This window comes from Tamandua tetradactyla, chromosome 26, assembly GCF_023851605.1.
Source record: "Tamandua tetradactyla isolate mTamTet1 chromosome 26, mTamTet1.pri, whole genome shotgun sequence".
NCBI lineage: Eukaryota > Metazoa > Chordata > Mammalia > Pilosa > Myrmecophagidae > Tamandua > Tamandua tetradactyla.
Window position 1 is genome coordinate 39,666,658 of NC_135352.1, and position 24,425 is coordinate 39,691,082.

The window sequence follows — 24,425 nt, forward strand, 5'->3', positions numbered from 1 at the left end:
TTCAAAGGACTTTACTAGGCAACAATTTGTGATTGAATCAATTTTGTAATTATCAACTGTGTTAGTGAAAATATTTGAAATTATTTAAGTCATTTTAGTTTTATTGTTTAAGCCTACAATTAATACTTTAATGACTGAGATTCTTTTTTTCTCTTCCTACAATCCAATGTCATGATGTTCATGCTGGCCCCTCCCAAATTTTTTGTGAAATAAACCAAGTTGAATCATGGATCACTCATGTCTTTTTTTTAAAAAAATATTTTTATAGCGATATCTTCATACACATTCAGTCCATCCATAGTATACAATCAATGGCTCACAACAACATCACATGGTTGTGTATTCATCACCATGATAACTTTTAGAACATTTGCAACACTCCAGAAAAAAGAAAAAACTCATATATCCCATACCCTTTTCCCCTCCCTCTCATTGACCACTAGTATTTCCATCTACCTAATTTATTTTTCTCTCTTATCCACCCCCTGTTATTTATTTATTTTTTGTCCATACTTTTTTTTACTCATCTAATCATACCCTGGATAAAAGGAGTATCAGACACAAGATTTTCACAATCACACGGTCACATTGTAAAAGCTCTATAGTTATACAATCATCTTCAAGAATCAAGGCTGCTGGAATATAGCTCAACAGTTTCAGGTATTTCTCTCTAGCTACTCCAATACACGATAAACTAAATAGGGATATCTATATAATGAATAAGAATAAGTTCCAGGATAACCTCTCGAATCTGTTTGAAATCCTTCAGCCACTAAAACCTTGTTTTGTCTCATTTCTCTCTTTCTTCTCTTGGTGAAGAAGGCTTTCTCAAACCCATGATGCCAGGTCCCGGCTCACCCCTGGAATTTTTTCCCACGTTGCCAGGAAGATTTACACCCCTGGGAGTCATATCCCATGTAGAGGGGAGGGCGGTGAGTTCACCTGGCAAGTTGGCTTAGAGGGCGAGAGGCCACATCTGAGCCACAAAAGAGGTTCTCTGGGGGTGACTCAGGCATAATTATAAGTAGGCTTAGCTTCTCCTTTGTAGGAATAAGTTTCATCGGGCTGAACCCCAAGATCAAGGCCTCAGCCTATTGAATTAGTTATCCCCACTGCTTGCGAGAATATCAGGAATTCCCCAGATGAAGAAGTTTAAAATTTCCTCCTTTCTCACTAGATCCTAAGGGGACCTTGCAAATACTTTTAAATCTTCTTCCGAGATTACTCTGGGGTGTATCAGGGCATCACACTAACCTGGACAAACCAACAAGATCTCACACCCTATTCAAGATTCAGGGTTATTACAAAATCTTCTTGAATGTAGCTGCAAACTAACACCAGCACTAGAGGCAAAACATGATACCTGAGCCTGCGCTTATAAAACAGTAAATTCTGACCCTATACAGGTAAACTGGACTTTAGATTATCTCTGGCAGGAAAATTTTAATTGATTGTTCAGGATTGTAATTACAGTAAGTGGATTTGATTTTTTAAATATAAAATGAAAAGCCAAGATATTGATAAATAATAGTCCATGTCATATACAGTCATATTTATGAAGGCCATTTGAATTTAAGTCACTAAATAAAACAAAAATGTTAATCAGACCTACTCTTTTGTCACTTTTCAAATGGCTTTTGACATCAGGTAGTTAGAACTATAGTACAGAATTCTACTGCACAGAAGTCAATGTTTAACGATTTAGAATCATTGTTTTCTTTCTTAACCCTGTGACAATTCTCTTTTCTTTTGACCTTTTCATTTCTAAAGATGAGTTCTTTAGTGGAGATAAATAGAAATAGGTGGAATTCAAATTAATACTTATTCTCATGGGCAGTTCTGGCAAAAGTATGGGTGGGGAGGGATGTGACATGATTGGCCAGAATTACCACCAACACATGAGCTTGACCATAGTCACTCAATAAACGCTTAATTAATTAATTAATGTTTGGGGATTAACTAGGAACTCCATCAATTTTGACCTTATGGTTTTTATCACATCTAATATAAAATTGATTGCAACTACAAAACCATCCGAAACTACTAGCAATCTGAAGTCATATTTTAAAAATTAATGGAAGAATTAATGCCCACTCCAAATGCACATGTACTTTATTTTTCCAGTCTCACAAAGCATTTGAAAACCACAGCTGTTGATAGAGCTTTGGATTTGCCAGATCCCGTAACAGCCCTCCTACTTGCCTTAAACATGGCATTTGTACCACATTAAAGTTTGGCAAGCTTAATCTTTGCTAACCACTGGCAAATCTGAACAGGCTATAAAATATAAAAATATTTTTCAGCCAAATACATTATCATGTATATATTTGTTTGGATTTGACTGAGAACCGCTAATCTGTTCATACTTGGCATCTTTACATGCTGGGTAGTGATCTGGCTTACAATGAATGGGTAGCATGACTGACAGTCTGTGAAAGCTCTGAGAGCTGGAAGAGGAGGGAAAGAAAGAGGAGAGGGAGAGAAGGCGGTTTTAGTTTCCTAGGCTGCTCAGGCAAACACTGTGAAATGGGTGGACTTAAACGACGGGAATTTATCCACTTATGGCTCTCAGGCTGAAGGAAAGTCCAAATCAAGGTGTGAGTGTGGTGCTTTCTCCTTAAGACTGGTGTTTTGGGGCCAGCTGCCCACTCTGCTCGGCTCCTCTGTCACAGGCAAGGCAGATGGTGGCTCAGGTCAGTCTCTCCCTTCTCTCCCGGGTTTCACTGCTTGCCTCTTCTTGCTTCTGTGGCTTTTTTTTTTCCCTCTGTCTGAATTTTATTCTCTTATAGAGGACTCCAGTCCCATCCTGATGGAGGTGGCCACATCTTAACTGAAGCAGCCTCATTAAAGGGTCCCACTTACAATGGGCTCGTGCCCATAAGAATCGATTGGATTTAAGAACATGTTTCTCTGGGGGTACACACCCCTTCAAACCTCAACAAAGTCCTATTGTAGTTCAGTGGGAGCAAGAATGAGCTTCCACACACTCTTAGAAGGAACTCTTCCCAACCTCTGCCTCTGCCCGGTCCACACTGAGAACCATTTTGGATTAGTGTGCATACTTTTTTTTCACACCATCACACAAGAGAATCTACCCTCACATTTATCTCGCTAAAAGCCTCAAAGCAGAGTAAAAACTATATTATCAGACTCTACCAACACTAAAACTCAAGAAAACCGTTACATCTCATATTCCAATCCAAGGAATTCTTCTATCTTGAAATCTGCACCCACCGGAGACAGAATGGCCCCGAGATTATGTTTCTGTTGTGTTCCTCTCCTCATTTAGACAAAGCAAGTCAGGGCAACACGTGTTGCTGGATGCAGTTTGTGCCTTCCTTCTCCAGTGGGCTTCCTAGAAAAAGTTTCTTTAGAATCCCATCTACTGACCAACTTTTCCATTTAATAACTAAAAAAACTTGCAAATATGGCATCTCATCTTTTTCTTGTGATGGGCTGCAAAGCAGAAAGGGTAGGAGTTATGAATTATTATTTTCATTGTACAGAATAGAAGGGAAGGGCCAAGTCCCTCAGTCAGGCCAGGGTTAACGTCCACTCATCTGAGCTCTCTGCCCACCCCTGACCTCGCAGTGCCTCCTGAGAGGGCGCACGCTCTGCGGAGACTTTTCAGTGCCGGGCCAGTGGCTGTCCACAGTGATCAAAGAACACTGACCGGAAATGCACCCAACCCTGGGAGAGAACTGGATTCAGTTCTGTCAGGGAAATACAACAAACCAACATCTAAAAACAAAACACAACACAACAAAGAAACAGCTTCTGTCCTAGCAATCATTACATCTCTCACCCCCTCATTCATTTATTCAGCATTTATTGAGTGTCTACGATTATTGGACCGTCTTCATTCACTTCAGGAAGTGAATGAGATAACAGTGACAGTACTTAACCACAATGCCTGATGTGTGGGAGGTAATCAATGAGAGTGAATTTCCTTCCTTCTCAAATGTTTACCCTTGAGCTAATCAATCTAAACCAATATGCAATTTAAAGAAAATGATTCATTCTTGATCCAGTGTCACCATTTCTGTACACCCTGCCTGTATATGATAAGCTGCTGTGACATCTAGGCACAAGCGATTGAGAATAAAGCATACTCAGGCAGAACCATTGCTTGTGAGCCTTGATTTGCCTACTTTTGTTGTAAAAAGGGAGAAGAAAAACTCAGCCATGTCCTCGAGTCAAGAGGCTGTTATCTCTACACACACACTCTCTCTCTCTCTCACACACACACACACACACACACACACACACACTCTTTCTCTCTCTTCTGAGGAGGGGTTGTTATTTCAATTTGCAATTGAAAACAAACATTTTCAATATATACAAATAGACACAGCAATAGAGCCAACCAACACTTTGTGCCCCACCATGCATCCTATTTTCTATTTGCTTTTTTCCTGCTTGGCTCCCAAGATTAAACATTATATGGAGAGGGAGTCAATCTGAGGTGTCACCAACTTGTACCCTTCGGCAATTTTCATAATTTATGCCAACTGCACCACCAAACTGACCCCTGAGACACTCAGGGTGGGCCGATTCTTATATAAACACAGACATAAACATAGTAACAGGCCCCAGACAGTTACAGAACTCATCTGTGACCTCTGCTGGTCACGTTATTAAAGTACAATAGCTGTCATTCTTTCAAAAACGTTTTCATTCATTCATTTAACAAATGCATTTTTAGCGCCTACTACGTGTTCAGTATTGTTTGGTAAACAAAACAGACAAAAACTCCTCCCACTTAAAATCCAGCAAGGGAGATCTTCAAACTATCAACATTATAAATAAAGTTAATTATAGTGTATTTTAGAAAGTAATGAGTGCTTTCAAAAAGAAAACGATGTAGACCAGTGTAAGAGGATTCAAGAGTGTGAGGCGGTGGAGCTGGGGAAGCCTGCTGCAGAATTTAATTAAGTGCTCAGAATAAATAAGCTTCTCAGTAAGAGAGGGGAATTAAGCAAAGACTTTGAAAGAGGCCAGAACATCAGTAACATAAGATCTAACACATACTAGGTCCTAACTTAGTTACATTAGACATTGTGTTGGAAGCGAGTATTGCTTTACACAGAGAGTTTCTTAAGAAATTTTGGAGTCGTCAGATTTGCTTCAAACCTTGTGTGGTTGGTCAGCCTCTGCTGCGGGAATAAATAACCCCAAATTCTCAGTGGCTTAAAAACCACATATTGATTTCTTGTTCGTGCTTCATGGGTGCTGCAGGTTGACTGTGGGCCAGCAGCAAGCCTGTCGGGCTCAGTTCAGTGGTTTCAGCTCAGCTCCTGTGAGGTCTCATTCCAGAATGCAGGGCTGAAGAGGTGGCCACTCGCGAAGGTTCTGCTCGTGTGGAGGAGGTCAAACAAAGCTCGAGGGCGCCTAAGCAAACCATGCAATTTCACGTTTCTGTTCACATTTGCCACATATCATATTCCATTGATCAAAGAAAATCAAATTGGCCAACTCCAAAGTCAAGAGAGAGCAGAATTCTGCCTACACAGGATTATGGCAAGGGCAAGGAAGGAATGAATAATTGTGAACAAATAATACAATATAACCCTAATGAGTTCCATCACGGCTCTGAATCTTCGTTCGTTAAAGAGGAATAAGCACAGAACACCTAAGAAGAATAAGTGAGGTCACACTTGTAAATGCGCTTAGCATAATAATTGACTTTTAATAAAGGATCAATACAAAAGTGTCCTTTTTTATCCTCTTTCAAAGGTAGCATGGCTCTGATCCAATTCCTTTGGAGGCTATGGGATGTGTTATAAAATTCAAAAGCCCTGGATTCAAGAAATCTGAATTCACTCTGACTCTAAATCCTTGAAAAGTTACTAATCCATAAAGTTGAGTCAGCTATCTAACTGATCTCAAAAGTTTCTTCCAGTCCTAAAGTCCCTCAGTTCGGAATAAAATAGGTCGAGTAGGTTTTTGCTTTTTCTTCAGATCTGCTTTTTTAGTTATAACACCAGGTGGCGCTAGACAACAACTAAAGAAAAAGGACCAAGGATTTTTGTGAAGCCCCGAGTTCTAGGCTATTTTTATTTTCTTCTTCTTATAGATCATTGTAAAGCAGAACTCTTAGCTCTGGTAGCTTCTCATAAAACACCACTTTGAAGGCACAGCATCTAACAATATAAAATGCGCTCTCTGCTTGAAGGAGCCCACAAAATGGAAGAAGACCTCAGGAGCCGGTGACTGCCCCAGATATCTCGGAGGGTTCCACTTCAGCATTTGGAAGCATCTCTTTTTTAGCAGAGGTGTGAGACCATCAGAGGGGTGCTGTGGGGTGGCCCATCTAGCAGCAGAGCTAGGAGTGGCTGGCAAGGGGGAGAATTGCTCAGGGAGCTCTTTCAACAGCCCCAAATCCACATGACGAGGTTCTGAACCAGGAAGGCGGGAGCGAGGATAAAAACGGGGAGACCCTGCAGACACAGACTCTCCAGAGTAATTGGAATTTAGAGTCGGAACATTTGTTTAAATAAAGGAATTTGGAGCGGAACAAGACATCATGAAAGACGACCCCAGGGTAACTAGGGGAATGTCAGATCCACTCACTAGAAGTGGGAAGATGATGTTGGGGTGGCGGTATCGGTGCTGTCTCTGCACTTCTCACACACGCTGAGATGAAGCTGCTTGTTCCTGCCTTCTTATGTACGGAGGACGGAGGTTCCTCCACGGTGCGCAGGCGATGGGCTGAAGAGACCTCCTAGAACTTGCTTGCTGTGTCAAGCAGTGAGGCGCTCTGATACAACAATCTGCTTTTTCTCAAAAAATGTTCACTTTCACTTAATTTTTATTGGTGGGTCCTTTATAATCTCGTGGCATTTCTCCAGCCTTTTGTATGTTAATGCCATAGTATGTTATAGTGGAAGGAGGAGTGGGTTTGGGTTCAGGTAGACCTGGGCTGAAATCCTCAAATCCCACGGTACGGTATTACTCCATCTTTCCTGGAGAGAGCTGATCAAAAGAGAATATGCTGGTTTTAGGCTCCGATAGCCCACCCTCTGTTGCAAGTTACTTAATCTCTCTGAGCCTCACTCCCATCCATAACATAAGAGAAACAGTACCCGTCTCACAGATCAGCCAAGAGAAATAAAAGAAGTGTGGCTAAGAATAAGACATCAGTAAATGAAAGTTAAATGTAATTGAATTTCTGCCCCTTTAACAAAAAGGATATTAGGACATGGGAATCTGTCAGACAAATTCAACATCAGCATAGAGGCAGATGTTTACCTTTGGCCAGTTTTCTTCAAGAGTTGTTGAGCTCTCACAATGTGAGGTATTGAAAAATGAAATTTATTAAGCTGGCCTACAGCTTGAGTCTTAGGGTACCCACTGGTTGACAAGAAATAAATAGGAAGAGGGAGTTACACAGTGCATCTCTGTCCTAATTGCTCAATCGCTAGCCAACTGAAACCTTGCTTCATGAGAAATTAGCCACAGCCCTTGAGAGCAAAACACATCCTGAATTGCAAACCCCATTTTGCCACCTCGCAGAGCCTTCATAAATCTTGGTTTTCAGTGAATGTATCTTCTATTTTTTTTTAATGAAATGTCTATTTCAAGAGAATTCTCCCAATATGCATCACTTGTCCTTCGGCTAACTCTCCAAAATAAGTGTTGGCGATATGAATATTTCCATTTTGAATCGAAAGGGAAGATAACTTCTCTTTTCAAGGGAGACACAGCAATTTCTGGAATGTCATGCTGGTGGATAATTTCCAGGGTTGGGGCACTGTTGCTTCCATCTTATACTGGAAACAGGCAAAAACTATTTGTCCCAAAAAGCTAATGGACAAATGCTCTGCAATGGACAAATGTCCTGGAGCAGATCAACGACAGGTCAGTAGCCACAGAGGTGTTGCCTGATGTCAACCACTTACCCTTAGGAAGGAGGCAACAGGCAAAAATCCTTGAAATGATGATGGGCCACTTTTACAAGAGTCAGAAATGGGAATGGCAGGGCAGGCCCGGGAAGCATACGTTCTTCCCGATTGCGGGGAACGTGGACAAAGAGCGATGCCACACGTCTCTTTATGGGCCCAGCTGGAGAAAGGGCAAAAGAAATTCCAGTTACCTTCTAGTTCTGCCCTTGGGGATCAGAGCCCCCTAGCTTTTCTTCATTTAGCCCGAAGTACTCCCCCTTTTCAAGTTGCTTCATCAAGGGGCACGAGGGGGTCTACCCACAACTGTGTCGGGTCCGACAATCCTTCGCTTCCCACCTCTTGCCAATCCACGAGAGGCCCCTCAGGCCGTCCCCGTGGCCCAGCTGTCAGGCTGGCGAGGATGGCAGGGCACACGGGCGTCTGTACGCTTGCTGCCTGCCGGACCACGCGCTCACAGCGTGTTTACAGAGAATGCAGCGTCTGCCCTAAGGCTCAGGCTAGGGGCTCTACAGTTCATTGGAGAAGGTAATTTGAAATTATCCCCTGCTGATTTTAAAGCAAGTAGGGATATGACTTTCTGGGATGGCATAAATGGAATTTCAGGAGGAGAACAACCTCAGGGAAGAAGGCTGGCATTGCCTGGGGGCGGGGGGCTTGGGGGGCGCCTCACCAGCTGTCAGGGCATAGGAGCAAGCGGCCCGCGCACCCTGGGGCTGGAACCAGCGTTCATGTCCGAAGAACGGGTTTTGCTGTGGGCAGTTCGGCTGCTGGGACTTACGTGTGGCAGCCGAACCCTTAAGAGACTAACATCAATTAGCACATAAATTTATTTATCGATAAAAGGTGTACAGTGACCCCTTCCAGTGACCCCAAAACTTGCTTCCTCAGTCTATATAGGGCATATTCTACCCGTTATCAAGTTACCTGGGCGATCAGGTTCACAATCAGAATACTGCTTGGCAGACGAGGATCCAGGGCAAAAGGATTTGGATAAACGTAAGGGAGGCTTAGATGTACTGGGAACGTGTCCTGAGTGGAAGGGATGAGCTGAACTCTAGCAGCTCCCAGGAAAAGTGTTTCTCTCCTCTGGGCGGTGTTACATAATCAGCAACAAATTCTCTCGGGCTAGTGCAAAGCTGGAATGGTAAATAGCTTACGAATATCTCAACTCCCATTTTACTCAGGAAACTGCAAAGAAGAAACAAAAAGCAACCAAAACAGGCTGACCTGCTAAGGATCCCTTGCAGTGCTAATTAAGACGAAGTCATCCTGACACCAGCAGGTCTGCTGATCTTCACCGAATAGGCCCATTCCGACAGAAACATTCTGCCTGGGCAGCTTTTGCAGATTTATAATACTTCAGGACGCCCGGCCCCAAATGCTCACAGAGCTCACATTCTCCTTGCCTCCCCTTCCCGGCGCCCCCTACCCTCTCTCTGTCCTAAGCAGGTGTAGAAACTGGTTCCCCACCACTTGGCTTTGAGCAGGAGCTTTCTTTCAGTTCTGCTCCCATGCGCGCCACTTAGCTCAATACATTTACCCTGCACCTTGGTTTTCAGAGTCTGCTCTCAGCTTACTAGTCTCTCCTTTTCTAACCAAGGTAGAGTAACCACAGCACCCCCATCCCTGTTCACCCCATTTTTCTCCAGATGGAACACTAGACAATACAATTGTCGTGGCTTGGTTTTACGTGCTGTCTTATTTTGCAGAATCTAGACCTGCCTCATCTTAACTGTTCTGGGGAGATCCCCAATCTTTGCAGTCCCTCATTACCAGCTCTCAGATGGGGTGATGTTGGCAAGTCTCCTCATTCGGGTGCTGGTTTTATTCATTCCACTGATGGAATGACTGTTCAATTCTGGGGGACTTGAATATGTGTGTGACAAATTCCCACCGCCTGCCTGGAGACAGGAAGATGTGTCCCATTGCCTTATCCAGCTCCAGTTATTCGGTGGAATGAGTTTTGTTTATTTCACCTCCAACACTCACCATCCCAAAGGAAGCAGTGAATAAACCACCTGCCCCTCCCACCCACATGGTGGGCCATCAGCTTCTAACACAGTCCTGATGCCACCAGCATTGAACACATCTCAGGTGTTGTGCCAGCTGTAGCTCCAGGAAATGGAGCAACTAAAAGTGGTTTCCTTGTGATATCAGGTGTTGTTTGTTGTTGTTTTTTTTCTAATCCTATTTTTTATTATTTTTCTTGTTTGGGTGCATGATCTGGGAATCAAATCCGGGTCTCTCACATGAAAGGTGGGCATTCTAACCACTGAACTACCCGTGCACCCTTTTAAAATTCTATTTTGAAATGCAACTTACAGAGTCAACCTCAAAGAAATAGGTGCCTGCGTGTTCACAAGAGTGGCCCACAGCAGTGGCGGGAGTGCCGGAGCAATTATGGATTTTGTAAGAATTAATCCCACTAGGGCATGCCGGTAGATCTACGGAGTTGGCCTGAGGGACAGAGGGCCTGAGAACTTGCTTCAGGACAAGGGCTGCCTCTCCCAAAACAGACCCAGAAGCTGAGGAGTCTCATCTGAACGCGGAACAAATTCAACGGCGTTTTCACACTCTTTCAGGCCGGGTCCCGCTCAGCTGGAGGTTCTGAGGCCCAGCCACGTTGAGCAATTTTACTAGATCCTGGAATAAAAGGCCTTTTCTTGAGTTCCCAAGTTATTGGGGAAAAAATTACTGAGGAGAGAAAGAGTATAAAAATGTATATTCTTAATCCAGAAGCTGATGAGCTGTGAGAGGCAAGAGTCAACTGGGAGTGGAACGAAGCTGAGGCCGCCTTCTGCTAGGGCAGCCACCTGCCCGGGGCTGTATGAAGGCAGCCGTGACCTGGCCACACTGTGCCACGCGGGCAAATGGAGGGATTTTCCCGTTCCAGCTAAGAGATAGAGCAGTAGCTACGGCAACCCACTTGAGCTATGTTAAGAGGTCAAGTAAAAACAGCAGTTGCTTCCAGAAATCAATGCATAAATACGGGAGCCATTTTATGGAGTTAAGAGACAGAAGAGATGGTGGACATCACGAAAGAGAAGAAAACGGCATTAGTGGCCTTATTCTAACATAGGTGAGAGAAAACTTTGGACCTTTCTGATGCTCAGCAAGGATGGGGAATGGCCAACATTCAGCCAACACACTCTGGCCTGGTATTACTGCAGAGTAAACCATAGAGATACTGCCCTGCTGATTGGCAAATAGCTTAAGTTTGACCATAATCATCTGGTGACATCACCCGGTGGTCACTGTGTAGGCAGTAATGGGGCTGAGGACTAGTAATCTGGACATGGGGGCATGAGCTAAGCAGACCCGAGAGGCGGCTGGGGTAAACACAGCCCCCAGGAGTGCGCCGGGCCACACGGGCGGTGGCGTTTCCGGTGGGCGGGATCAAAGGCTGTCCAGGCGCAGGCCACGAGAGGAGCGTTTGCACCGAGGACACCAGGGCCAACCCGCCCAGTCACTGAGGCAGCAGGTGTCTGCTCCCAGGCCCAGCGAGCTCGGTCAAATGGGGAAATCATTGGAAGAGTTTGATGTGGTTCCTTAGGTAAAAGCATGGCTTAGATGCAGGGAGCATTTAGTTTAGTGACAATTCACGAAATATTAAAAAGAATAATGTCTAAAAATCAACAATGGTTTAGAAATTGTTAGAATGACTTGATGAACACTTTACCTTGCCCACCCTATCAAATGGCAAGCAGTTTCCTGATATACAGTTTAGTTTATTTAGAAAATAAAAAGGAAACATTTTAAATGTTATTTATATATTGATTTATAAAAACATATTGCATTTATCTATGCAGAAACCACTGGATTGTTCAGCATGTTGCACATCATCCATAGACTAGGGATATGCAAACGGGGACCGGTGTTTGGCTGGTGGGCTTTTGTGTGGTCACACGGCGCTCCTGGCCCTGACCCCACCCCAGCTGGGTCTGAATGGGGAAAATAGGGGTTTCATTTGATTGACAGAGGAAACTGTTAGCTATGATTTGTTGCTTCAGGTTGGGTCTACTAAAACCAGTGAAGAAATCCCAGTTGCTCCTGTCCTCACACCTCCTGAATCTTCAGTTGCCACCTGCTCTGTAGCCACAGACACAAACTGCAAAAGAAGGACCTAAATGAGATTTTTAGTAACTTTTCCAGGACAGCGATAGGCCAGAAGTTCACTCATTCAACAAACAGTTATTGAGCACCTACGCTGTGCCAGGCACTGAGGATACACATGAGAATAACACAGATGGAAGGGCCCACTTCCATGGGGCTGACCAGGGTGATTAGGCTGTGGTCACTACTCAGAGTCATAGGATAGAGCGAGCCAAGGAGAAAGGGGTGATCCCGCTTTGGGCCCTCTCCCTGCCCATGCTGCCTCCTGAGGTGGGAGTTACTGGACATGATGAGCAGCAGCAGAGGACCGTGGCGCTCCCCCACCCCGGGACAGTGAGGCTACCACGTGGGTCGGTGCTGGGAAATGGTCCTGCCCCCAATTTACTGCTCCTTCGTTCTGACCTAGTATCTAACAGGTTGTCATTAGAGAAGCATTTTCCAATGAGTGTTCCTTGGAACCCAGTCTCTCAAGATGTTTACTTTTTAAAAAAAAAAAAGTTTCAATGTTCAAATAAATTTGGCAGACTCTGCAGCTCTTGGAGAGTCACAATGAACTGACATATTAAATTTAATCTGTATGGATTCCTTCATCAGTTTTAGATTAAAAATTGGGGTATCTCTCTTCATTCTTCCAATTACTTGTTCATGTCTCCAATATTCCAGACTGTAGATAACTCAGCATGTCTCTCTTAAGGACTCCCCACTCCCCAGATTGTCCAGGAACCCTGGGGACTTAGTCCAAAGGGATTAGTCTCATTTCAATATCCCATGTAGAGAGAATCCACCAGTCCACAATGGGTTCTGGTTTTGATCATTGCTTCTGCATGGTGCTGCTATAGGGAACGAGTTGCCACAGGCCCAGCATGTCCTTGTCCATTGCTGTGAGGACGTCCTTGCTGCCGCAGGCCCTTGGACAGGGTGGCACTCGGCACTTGGACACAGTCGGCCACTGATCCCGTGACAGCTTTCCCGAGGCGGCTGGGTGTTTAGCTGCAGCCACACGCTGGTTCTCGAGCCAGCTGCCCCACTACCCCTAGGCCTTGGTGATGAGCCTACATCATTGGGCCAGATTCCCTCTGCCTCCTTGGGGGATCTTTAGTGTTTTCGCTTGGGCCGACCTCCGCACGGTCCTGTCAGCTCTGCAGAGTTCTCACTAGACCGAGTCGGAAAAGGGGAAGGGGCGAGTGGATCCCTTCTCTCCTCGCCACCCTGTGGCCCACGGGGACTGGATTCGTCAAACCAGAGGCACTAGGAGAAGCAACTTTGGTACGGCCTCAAAATGTCCTTTCCCCAAAGTTGACTGTGTCTACTCACCTGGTATTGGTTAAGTAAGGGCATTCGGGGAACTGTTCAAGAAGGCGTCTTCCTCCTCGGGGGACGGTGGGGACGGGTGGGCCGCGTCCTGGCTTCTCCAGCTAAAATAAATCAGGTTTCAAAGCATTAGGAATGCTTCTGGGAAGTGAGGATACTTAAAAACCATCTATTGTAAGTATTCTGGCCCAAGTGATTTATCATATTTCTTCCCATTTGAGAGACAGTTAAGATGTGGAAAGGAATGGAACTTAGCACTTATACTTTTTCATGGCAGCAAACATTTTAGGATATTGGAGGCAATGAAGCATCTGAGGGGCGCCTATCAAATGGAGGAAGGGGCAATAGAGGGAGAGGCAGAAGAGTTTCACTAATATAATGTGGTATGTGAGCATGAGCTCAAATCCTAAAGAACATCTAGGACAATATATAAGATTCTACAAAGGTGCCATGTACTAGGGTAACTTTACAGAACCTACAACCTCCAGATGGGTCCCTGGGCCAGATAAGTCCTGAAGTGCAAAGGGGCCAATCTTTCCCGAACCTTCTCCATCCCATATTACCGACAACCCTTCCAACATGAAAAAGTTAGAATGGGCAGAGTCCAAATACTCCTAAAAAGTGGGAGAAAGATCAAAGATGATGGTGGAGTTATACAGAGAAGGTCGGGTTTAACAAACGAGTATGAGTGCTGAATCAGTATGATTTTTTAGTCTCCAGTATCTTAGAGCAGCTAGAAATAAAAACCTAAAATTGTGTACTTATAACCCATACCAAACTCTGAAATCTGCACTACAACTAATTGTTGCGATGTACTTTGAAATTGAAAAAAAAGAGCATGGGCTCTTATATACACATTTTCCCATCTAATGCATCATAATGCCTGGTCTGCTTCCAAAAGATTCAGACTCCCAGGAATTCTCTCCTGAATTCCTTCTACTGAATTGAAGTCCTAAAACTCTCCAGGCTTCTCTGTGAACCAGTCCTCTCCTCTCAGGGAGGCAGGCTCCTAGCTGGGAAATCACTGAGTTGTTAAGTTCAGGGAAGAAAAATCTCAGTACTTGCTGACATGGCTTTAGACTCATTAGTTTTCCGACACTAAAAGGGCATAATTTATATGTAAAGTAGAAATATGTTGAACTAGTACAACATTCTTAAGCCCCTCCTTCTCACTGGTACTTGTCCTTCTCCATTTTCTCAAACATTTTATGTCAAGAAATTTAGAACGCAAAGTGACCCATAGCATACAGTTTTAAAGCTTTCTCATGTCAAGATATTTTATACGGGGCCACTCAACACACATCACCCAAATTGTAAAAATTCAGTAAGGTGGTAACAATCCAGGGGCAATTTTTGTTTATTCATTCCCAAAGAAGGAGCCCTCTTTGGTATGCTAGGATGAAAGACAAAGCTTAATGTGTCATTTGATAGGCACTTTGATATAGAAAGGTGGGGATTTTTCTTTTGTTTTGTTTTCTCTTCTGTAGAATTATTACTATGTTTTAGAGTTTCAGTGGACATATTTGTCTCCCACCAAAATCTATACCCACATCCTATGGAATAGCAAGTTATGTTTTAATAGGACTTTATGTAAAACTTATCATGTATTCAGAGATGAAATATCCAGGGAAAATATTTCCATTGCTTACAATTTCTTCACATTTCATGTGTCCTATCTGATATGTATACACATAAAGGGAGCTGGTTTTAGTTATCTAATACTGTGTTGGATTTCCAAAGGTATAATTTTTCATTTGTTTTATTGTAGTAAGGGAGCAATAAAGGAACACTTTTACAGCTAATTTAACACCTATAAATTTCCCTGTTTGCAATGTAAATGAAATGGCCTCAGCAGACCGCAGGTCTGCTCATATTTCAAAGAACATTAAATGTAAATAGCTAAATTGCCCTACATTTAACGTTTATTTCCATAAAATAATTAAGGGTTCTTTGCTTATTCTTTTCTAAAAAATAGTGCCTGATTCTGAGCAGATTAATTATAGAAAGCGTTTATTATTTTCTAAATAGTTTTATTTGAGAAGCCATATAAAGACTAGATAATTGCAAAACAACAAGGTGTAGTTAATTCCTAAAAAAAAATGTTGAAACAGATACTGACTGATTTCAAAATGGGTGTCTACACAATACTCACACACAAATGTTTATAGCTGCTTTATTCATATTTGTTAAAACTGGATGCCACCAGCATGTCTTTCAATAGGTGAATGAATAGGTAAACAAATTGTATTACATCCATTTAATGGAATATTACAAAAAGAAACTTAAATGTGTATTTCTAAGTGAAAGAAAGAAAGATAAAAAGGCTACATATTGTATGACTCTAATTATGTGACATCCTAGATGAGGTAAAACTGTAGCAACGGTAAAAATATCACTGGTTACTAAGGTATGATGGGTGGGTTGAATAAGTGAAACACAGGAGGTGTTTGTTTAGGGTGTTGAGACTATTCCGTATGATAATGTTGTTGAATACATAACACTATGCATTTGTCAATACCCATAAAACTTTACAGCACAGAGTGAACCTTAATGTATGAAAATTTAATAAAACTATTTAGGTTTGGGGACCCTAAGACGGAAGGCGGAATATGAAGAACAATCTAACTGTACTGCAACTGCGTGAAACAACCTTACCGAAGTGTGTGTGTCCGTGGGTAGGCCTAGATTTTAGGTGGTACTGACCTAATTTGGAAATGAGTGGAGTATGTAAAACTAAGGGCAAAGGACACTGTATGTAAACACTTATTCTAGTTGATAACGTTGTTTTCCAAAGGGATACGGGATAATAACTTCGGTAGTTATCCATACAAACCGAAACTGACAGTTCGGTAAATGGCAGAATGGGGGGAGACAGGTTTCTCACTGCTGGAGGGAGAGATGACAGGAAAGCATGGGGACGAGGCCAGCATGACCCATGTGGTAGTGGATTCGAGTTAGAGATATCGATATGAATACATGACTAACTTGATATAGATATAGACGGTTATATATCGGAATATTTCTAGATGTGCATATACACGGGTGAGTAAACACACACATATGTCCTTGCTCTGTCAGCTGGGAGGACCTGCAAGCACTGACACACCAGCAGCACTGAGCACACTCCTACCCAGATCCTGGTTTTTAATGTCACGCTACAGTAAAAGGAACCAGGGTTCCTTGGAAAAATGACTGGTTCAAGGACTGGGGCAGGAAATAACCAGGATGGGCCTGCAGCATCTTAGAGTGACAGAAATAAGGAGTTCACGCACACACACACACACACACACACACACACACACATACACACAATACACAATACACCTTGTTGGGGTATGTCAAATGGATCAGAAGCCAACTGAAAGAACTCCCAGTGGCCAAAGATGAAATAATTTGAGAAACAAAATTTTTGAAATATTATTAGACTATAATCCATAGTATAAAATAAATACCCGAGAGTCCATACTGCTATCATACATGAGCATAAATAGGCAAATCTCCTGCGCAGAAGAAATCCAAATAGTTAATGCGGCTACTCTGTTCTTCCGGAGGTGAGCATAACTCCCCGCTCCTTAAGTGTGGGCCACCAAGGAACTTCCTTCCAGAGAACACAGGGCAGGGCACTGGGGAGAATCCTGCAAGCGCTCCCGCAGCTGGCAATTAAGACTTGTGTCAGCAGCTGTAAGTCGGGTGATTGCATGTACCACTGTTAGGGGAAAAAAATGGTACTTTATCTCTGTGCTCTTCCTCTCAAAAACACATACCCCAGGTTTAATGATAGCACACACATCAGGCAAGTCCCAGTCTTTCTACAAAAGACCTGACTAGTATGCCTCAAAACTGTCAAGATCAACAAAAGCAAGGAAAATCTGGGGAACTATCCCAGCCACAAGGAGCCTAAGGGGACCTGAGACAGAAGGGAGTCTTGGATGGGATTCTGGAACAAGAAACGGACGCTAGGTAAAAACCCAGGAAATTGGAATGAAGTCTGGGCTTCAGTCGATAACAATGTATCGGTACTGATTCATTAATTGTAACAAACGTACGATACTAATGTAAAGACCTTAATACTGGGGGAAATTAGGTATGACGCATCTAGGAAGTCTGGGTGCCATGTTCATAATTTTTCTGTAAATCGATACTGTTCAAAAATAATAATTTATTTAAAAATATATTGGAAAACATAAACCCATAGGAAATGGGAAAGAAATGTAAGGCACCACAAAGCTCATCAACCAAACCCCTTATTTTACAAGTGAAAGCACCGGAGATTTACAGGACTTAGCCTAGGCTGCCCAGAGCTCACATCTTGGAGAAGACCTGGAGGAAGCGGCGGGGCCAGCTGCTGACCTCTGGTGCTTAATGCCGCTTCAGCATCAACCACTGACCACAGCAGGCCCTCCGCGAATCATTGTGAAGGACAAATAGTCCTCAAGAATCTATTCTCCACCCAAGAACTTTCTTTCTTCCTCCTCCCTCCCTCCCTTCCTTCCAGCGTTTACTGAGAGCCTGGCACTATAATTTACTCCTAGAATTACAACCATTTAGAAAAAGTGTTTAGGAGGACATGCCCACAGGACATTTTTGCAAATTTCCATATTCGCCTTTTAGGCAATTTCATTCAGCTGAATTAAGTTTTTAAGTGTCCAGATAAGAACTGTTTCAAGCCAAGTATTATCAGAAAATAGATTGAGGAGACACATTAAGTACATCATGGCTTGCTCTATGATTCAGAAAGATTGTCTGTTCATTTAAGTTCAAATTGTGGGCTACAGATTTTCTTTTTTAATTAGAGAGGTGGGTTTATAGAACAATTATGCATAAGACACAGGATTCCCATGAACCACATCACTTTGCATTGGTGTGGCACATTTGCTACAATAAATAGATGATACCGCATTTAAAAAATGATACTATTTACTTAAAGTCTAGGATTTAACTTAGGTTTCACTGTTTGTGTAGTGAAGTTCCATGATGTTTTAAAAATTTTTATTCTGTTCCCATTTATACAATCTCATGTCAATCTAAACCATTCCTTTATTTTGTTTTTGTTATTGTTTTGTACTGGCTCTTTCAACCATGTTTCATTTACAGTTTATGTCCAATGCAAACAAATTCCATAACATGAGAAGTTACTATGAATCAAAGCATAAATACACAACACAATCTACAATCTAAAACCGATGTATAGCATTCAGATATGAAGCAAAAGGGAGTGTTCATTCACACACACAGTAGCTTGAGATCTGTTGGATCTGGTTGTTCCCATATAAAGTTTCTAAAGATGGGGAAAAATGACCGGCTGTCAAGACTACTGTAGCCATATTAAATACTGGAACATCTAAGCATCAGTGTGTGACCATGTGAAAAAAAAACTTCATGGAGTGTCTATTTTTAAATAGGTTTCTGTGCATTGAGTCAGTGGTAAAAGATTTACTTTCCAGAATCAAGCCAACTTTAAACTTAGGACCAAGTTTTAACTATATAAAATAATAACTGATTCAGAAAATGTTCCAAACGTGGCTATTCTGATTCATAAAGTTAAAAAAAAATATTTACAGAGAGAGTATACAAGTTTTTGTGAAATTAATGCAGGATCCGTTCCAGCCTTCACTTCCCAAATTCTAGATTTACATTATTTTAGGCTCTTTCACATTTGCCTTTAAAATTTCCAGACCTGTCAATTCTACTTTCAAAACAGATCACTTATTAAATTGTAAAAAGCATTCAACAACTGCAGAAACAAAAAAGCAGCATTTTGAAATTGGTTGAGGTTGATGTACTTCTGCTCTTTAGCTAAATAAATCCAGTGTGGTTGTCGGATAGGAATGTGTGGGAAATGCCTACCATTTGATTTTATAACTGTATAAGCAAGGTTTATTCATTTATGATTGCACTGGGGGATAGATTCCAATACATCATTGTACTGGCACATATCAATTACTACATAAAAAGTCAAAGACAATGTCACATCCAAAGCTTCAGAAATAAGAGTTGCGTTCCCAAGAGAGCAGTAATAGCTTAACATTGCAAAACTTTTATCTAGAGTTTTATCAGCATTAAATTAGTATTGGTGAAACAATACGTGGAGAATTTATATTAACACCTGGAGGTTCTTTTCTAATGTACATATAAATAGAATCATGAAAGCTTTTATATTATTAATCATTTCATAGCCCTATATATTTAATGTACCTAATGAAAACAGAATCTCTAGTACTCTCTAGATAAGATAAAATCTATTTGTTTTTCAAGGCAAAGTTCTAAGTGTCCATATTTCTTCAGCCACATTTAAGGAAATCATTCTTTATTTTGGATGCTGTTTCTCCTCATCATCTACATGAAACTCCAGCAGACTTAACATGGGCACTCATCATCTAGTCAAATCCTTCATGTGGTCTTCAAACCTGTCAAATTTAGGATGCTCAACATTTTGTTGTGGAACCAGCAGATTCAATGAGGATTTGTCTTCTCCTCGCCACCCTGGATTTTAGATGCCATTTGGATTGGGCTCAGAAGATGGAACTGCACAGGTGTTTCTTGGCCTAAGTCTTTTAACAGTAGAGATGTAAAAGAAAGAGTGAGACCACGTGGACTGCAGGACGCTGCCACATTCTGGGATGTTGGCATTCGCTGGACTTGGGGCAGCCGAGGTATTCTGGGGGGAGTGACTTGAAAACATTATGGCAGTTGTCTGATGTGACTAAATCTGTGTAAGAGCAGTGCCCAAAGCAGCAGCTCCAGCCCGAGCCTGGCACCATCCTTTTTTCCAGGTCCACTCTGTGGGCACACGGCATGATATACAGGATGCTGGGTGCATGGAGAACCCCGGGCGAGGGGTGGGTGCCCTCAGGATGGTGGTTGCAGCATCTTACATGGCACCAACAATGAATGAGTATTCCTATTTCTCTGCATCCTCTCTGTTTTTTAAATAGCCATTCTAATGGTGTGAAATGCCATTTCATTGTGGTTTTGATTTGCAATTCCCTGATAGCTAATGGTGTTGTGCATCTTTTCATGTCCTTTCTGGCCATCTGTATGTCTTCTTTGGACAGCTGTCTGTTCAAATCTTTTGCCCATATTTTAATTGGGCTCCATGTTTTTTGTTGTTAAGTTGAAGGATTTCTTTATATATTCTGGATATTAGTCCTTTTTTGGATATGTGGTTTCCAAATATTTTCTTTCATTGTGTGTGATGTCATTTTACTTTCAGATGAAGTCCTTTGAGGAATAAACGTTTTTAATTTTGATGAGGTCCCATTTATCTATTTTTTTCTTTTGTTGTTTGTGTTTGGGGTGTAAAGTCTAAGAAACCATTGCCTAACAAAAGTTTGTAAAGACGCTTCCTTACATTTTTTTCTAGGAGTTTGATAGTTCTAGCTTTTACACGAAAGTTTTTCATCCACTTTGAGTTGATTTTTGTATATGGTTTGAGGTACGGGCCCTCCTTTTTTTTTTTGGCAATTGGAGATCCACATTTCCCAGCACCATGTTGAAGAGGCTATTCGTCCCAATTTGGTGGTCTTTTGTTTCCTTGTCGAAAAGAAGTTGGGCATAAATGTGAGGCTTAATTTCAAGCTCTCAATTCAATTCCTTGGTCTATATGTCTGTCCTTGTGCCAGTACCATGCCGTTTTGATTACTGTGGCTTTGTAATATGCTTTAAGATTTGGAAGTGTGAGTCTTCCAACTTCGTTCTTCTTTTTCAAGATGGCTTTAGCTATCCAGGGTTCCCTATCTTTCAATATAAATTTGAAGACTGGCTTTTCCTTTTCTGCAAAGAAGTTGTTGGAATTTTGATTGGGATTACAATGAATCTATAATTTACTTTGGGTAGGATTGACATCTTAATATTTAGTCTTCCAATCTATGAATATGAAATGTTCTTCCATTTGTTTAGGTCCTCTTTCATTTCTTTTAACAATGTTTTGTAGTTCTAGGTAGAAGTCCTTTACATCCTTGGTTAGATTTATTCCTAGATATTTGATTCTTGTAGTTGTTACTGTGAATGGAATCCTTTCCTTGATTTCTTCTTCTGATTGTTCATTGCTTGTATGTAGAACACTACTGATTTGGGAGTGTTGATCTTGTACCCTGCCACTTTGCTGAATTCATTTTTCTCTTGCTCTAGGACCTTTGTGGTGGATTTTCAGGGTTTTCTGTATATAGGACCATACCATTTGCAAATATGCAAAGATTTACTTCTTCTTTTCTAACTTAGATGCCTTCTATTTCTTTTTCTTGCCTAATTGCTCTGGCAAGGACTTCCAGTAGAATGTTGAACAACAGTGGTGACAGTAGGAATACTTCTCCAATTCCTGATCTTAGAGGAAAAGCTTTCAGTCTATCATCACTAAGTAGGATGTTAACTGTGGGATTTTCATATATGCCCTTTATTATGTTGAGGACATTTCCTCTATTCCTAGTCTTCTAAGTGTTTTTATCAAGAAATGGTACTGTATTTTCTCCAATGCCTTTACTGTATCAATTGAGATGATTATGTGTTTTTTTTTCCTTCATTCAGTTATTATGGTACATTACATTAATTGATTTTCTTATGTTGAATCAACCTTGCATACCAGTGATAAATCCCACTCAATCATGGTATTAATTACTTTAATATGCAGTTGGATTTGGTGTGCCAATATTTTGTTGAGGATTTTTGCATCTATATTCATTAGAGATGATGGTCTGTAGTTTTCTTGTGTATCTTTATTTGGTTTTGGTATGACAGTGATGTTGGCCTCATAGAATGAGTTAGGGAATGTCCCATCCTTTTCCAGTTTTTGGAAGAGTTTGAATAGAATTGGGAGAGTCAAGTATTTTTGGAATATTTGGTAGAGTTCTTGGGTGAAGCCATCTGGTTCTGGACTTTTCTTTATTGGGAGGTTTTTGATAACTGATTCAATTTTTTTTACTAGTAATTGATTTGTTGAGGTTTTATATTTCTTCTTGGTTCAGTGCAGATAATTTGTGTGTTTCTAATAATTTGTCCATTTCACATAGGTTATCTAATTTATTGATATATATAGTTGTTGATCATATGTTCCTTTTTATTTCAGCAGGTCAGTAGTAATGCCCCCCTTTTCACTTCTGATTTTTGCTTTTTGTGTCTTCTCTCTTGTTTTCTTTGTCAGTCTAGCTAAAATTTGTCAATTTTATCGTTCCTGTCAAAAAAGCAACTTTTGGTTCTGTTGATTCTCTCTATTGTTTTTTCTATTTACCTTTGCTCTAATATTTGTTATTTCCTTCCTTCTACTTGCTTTGGGTTTAGTTTGCTCTTCTTTTTCTAGTTCTTCCAGTTTTGAGGTTAGATTTTGAATTCTCTCTTCTTTTTTAATGTGAGCAATCAAGGATATAAATTTCCTTCTCAACACTGCCTTCACTACATACCACATGCTTTGGTATGCTGTATTTTCATTTTTATTCACCTCAAGATATTTCCTTATTTTGCTTCTTATTTCCCCCATTAACCCATTGGTTGCTTAAGGGTGTGTTGTTTCATTTCCACATATTTGTGAATTTTCCATTTCCCCCACTGTCATTGATTTCTAGCCTCATTCCATTGTGGATAGAGAATATATACTGTATGAATTTAATATTTTTACATTTATTGACACTTGTTTTGTGACCCAACATATGGTCTATCCTGGAGAGTGATCCATGTGCACTCAAGAAGGCTGTGTTTCTGTTTTCGTTGGGTGCAGTGTTCTATACATGTCTGTTAGGTCTAGTTGGTTTAATGTATTATTCAAGTTCTGTACTTCCTCATTGATCTTCTGACTAGATGTTCTATCCATTATTGAGAATGTCATGTTAACATCTCTTACTATTAATGTATAACCATCAATTTCTCCCTTCAAATATTTCAGTATTTGCTTCATATATCTTGCAGCTCTGCTGTTAGGTGCATATATATATGTATAATTATTCTTTCTTCCTGTTGAATTGCCACCCTTATCAGTAAAGAATGACCACCTTTGTCTCTTGTAGCCATTTTTGACATAAAGTCTATTTTATCTGATATAAGCATAGCATGCCAGCTCTCTTTTTTAAAATTTTTTTTTTAAAAATATGAAATGCTTCACAAATTTGCATGTCATCCTTGCGCAGGGGCCATGCTAATCTTCTCTGTATCGTTCCAATTTTAGTATATGTGCTGCTGAAGTAAGCACACCAGCTCTCTTTCGGTTACTATTTGCATGGTATATATTTTTTCCATCCTTTCACTTTCAACCTATTTGTGTCTTCGAATTTTTTTGGGGGGGAATGGGTAGGCACAAGGAATCGAACCCAGGTCTCTGGCATGGCAGGCAAGAATTCTGCCTGCTGAGCCACTGTGGCTTGCCCTGTGTCTTTGAATTTAAGGTGAGTCTCTAGTAAATAGTGTATGATTGGTTCATGCATTTAAAATCAATTTTGCCAATCTCTGCCTTTTCACTGGAGAGTTTAATCCAATTACTTTAAAAAAATACTTTTTTTTGATAAAGCAACATATAAATATTCTTAACATACACACATTCAGTACATTATCACAATATCATCACATAGTTGTGCATTCATGACTAGGATAATTTTTTTGAACATTTGCATCACCCCAGAAAAAGAAGTAAAAAAGGAAAAAGAAAAAACTCATACATACTATACACCTTACCCCTCCCTCTCATTGACCACTAGTATTTCCATCCACCCAGTTTATTTTAACCTTTGTTACCCCTATTATTTGTTTATTTTTTATCCGTATTTTTTACTCATTTTTCCAAACCCTAGATTAAGGAAGCATCAGACACAAGGTTTTCACAATCACACAGTTACTTTGTAAACATTATATCTTCATACAATCATTTTCAAGAAACAAGGCTACTGGAACACAGCTCTACAATTTCAGATACTTCCCTCTAGCCACTCCAATATATCATAAACTAAAAAGGGGTTATTTATATAATGCATAAGAATAACCTCCAGGATAACCTCTTGACTCTGTTTGAAATCTCTCAGCCACTGACACTTTATTTTTTCTCATTTCTCTCTTCCCCCTTTTGATGAAGAACATTTTTTCAATCCCTTGATGCTGGGTCCCATCTCATCCCGGGATTTC

General features: G+C 41.1%; 1 protein-coding gene and 1 non-coding gene across 4 annotated transcripts in view; both read right to left on the reverse strand.

The window, feature by feature from the left end:
- LOC143669720 (endogenous retrovirus group K member 10 Gag polyprotein-like) overlaps positions 1-24,425 on the reverse strand; it is a 73,170-nt gene that overhangs the window by 36,085 nt on the left and 12,660 nt on the right. For all 3 annotated transcript variants that reach the window (XM_077144312.1, XM_077144313.1, XM_077144314.1), the window contains exon 2: positions 13,332-13,432. The gene's annotated coding sequence lies outside the window, so the exon portion shown is untranslated. The remainder of the gene's footprint in view (positions 1-13,331; positions 13,433-24,425) is intronic.
- On the reverse strand, positions 23,396-23,502 carry LOC143670062 (U6 spliceosomal RNA). Its single transcript, XR_013169243.1, has one exon. It is a non-coding gene; the product is annotated as a U6 spliceosomal RNA (small nuclear RNA).